Here is a 1,812-nt window from a genome sequence, read left to right on the forward strand (position 1 = left end):
TTTAGCATTTGTGTGGTGTAAATACATTTTTGTTGTGATACATGTTGTTTTTTACAGTAAAGTGTTGTAAAAATATATATATATTTTAATGGAACTTGTATTTTACTGATAACACACTGTATAGGAACCATATAATCATTTGACTAAAAGATTTTAAAAATAATAATATCTGTAAATATACATATTTTTTTTCAGAACTACATTTCCAAGTGTGTTCAGAGTAGCACTAGTAATAAACCTTTCCAAGAGTTTTGAATACTAACAAAAATCTAAACTGCAATATGATTAAAATGTATCTCAAACTGTAATTTTGATTCGGTGATACGATAGTACAAGGGTCGCCAATAAAATCATTCTTGACACTTCCTATAATGATTAATGGAAAAGTTTTGGAAAATGGAGACCAATGGAGCCCTGGAAATGAAGACGACAATATGTATCAGTACAGTATCAATCCACAACATAGAGCTATCATTTATCTGTGAGGTTTTTCCTCAGCTTTCACTGTCAGGTCCTGCTTGATGGCTCTGTACACACTGAGAAAGAACTCTGCCAGTGGTCAGCACAGTACCCTCAAAGTCCTCTGGGCGCACGTGGCCCATGTGATTGGAAAGATCAGAGGTCAGGAGACAGATATCCAAGGAAAAATGTCTCACCTCAAAGAGTACATTCACATCCTCTATAGCGCTCTGAAAGGTGGGGTTCACCATTGACGCCATCTCTCTCTTCACTCTAACAGCTGGTGGGTAAAGGCCTGAATGAGGGAGAGAGAGAAAGAATGATAACTCTTTTCTCTCCAAGTCTTGCCAAAGGTTTCATCGTGTGATGTGCTGCAGAGCATGTGGCTTGAACCATATGTATTGCACATTAAGATTTGTCTAGAAAAGGCTAATAACATACAGCGTATGTCATACTCTATACATGATTTATAAACACAGTGTGTTATTCAAATACAAAGAAATGGGTTGCTTTTTGTCACACTCCAATTCAAAGAGTTGCCAAATTGAATGTGGTTACACCTCTTAGCCCTATTAGTAATACCTCAGTCTATGTGAGGATGTGACATTCTTTCTATATGAGTAAATCTAGTGAAACATTATTCATGTAAAAGGGGAGAAGGTGGTTTGTCTTTTTGCTGTTTGAATAGAAGTCAGCCATGTCCAAATAGACCTAGCTGCGTCCTTAATGTAGAAAGTATGGAAAGGTACTTAAGTTATCTATTGAAAAACTAAAATATGTGTGGAACGTTTATCAGGACATGCCTAAGTACTGACAGAATTATAGAACTGTAGGCAACAAAACTATAAGGGGGAAACATATGGTTCTCACTATCACATCTAGAACAAACCCTTAAATCATTGTGATGAATCAATTGCAATGTGTTATCTAAGGGACTTTTCATGGAAGCACAGTTGTATGGCCAGGGTCACTGCTTCTTGTCCACATTTTCACCCAGCTCGGGCACGTCTACTGTCAGGCACACTGTTTAAGCCTCTCTGCTTTCATCCTCTACTGATGTAGTCTCCCCTGACATACTGTTACCATTAAGTAGCGACACAGTTCTAGAAATCTTTGGTAGCGAGCTGGTCAGCGTAAGAACGGAATCAGCTTCAGTGTCCTACTGCAATGTGCCAGGAGATGGCATTCTTCTCAAACTAATACCAGATGCATCCCAGTCAATTCTAATACTGCCAGTCAAAAATTAACTAAGTTAACTGTTCTCCTTTAGGGTTTGTTTGAAAATGTACTGAGACCATCAATGCTACCTTCAAATGTCCACTAGAAGACAGTAGACAACATAATATATAACCT

Source organism: Oncorhynchus masou, chromosome 31 (assembly GCF_036934945.1).
Source record: "Oncorhynchus masou masou isolate Uvic2021 chromosome 31, UVic_Omas_1.1, whole genome shotgun sequence".
Classification (NCBI taxonomy): Eukaryota; Metazoa; Chordata; class Actinopteri; order Salmoniformes; family Salmonidae; genus Oncorhynchus; species Oncorhynchus masou.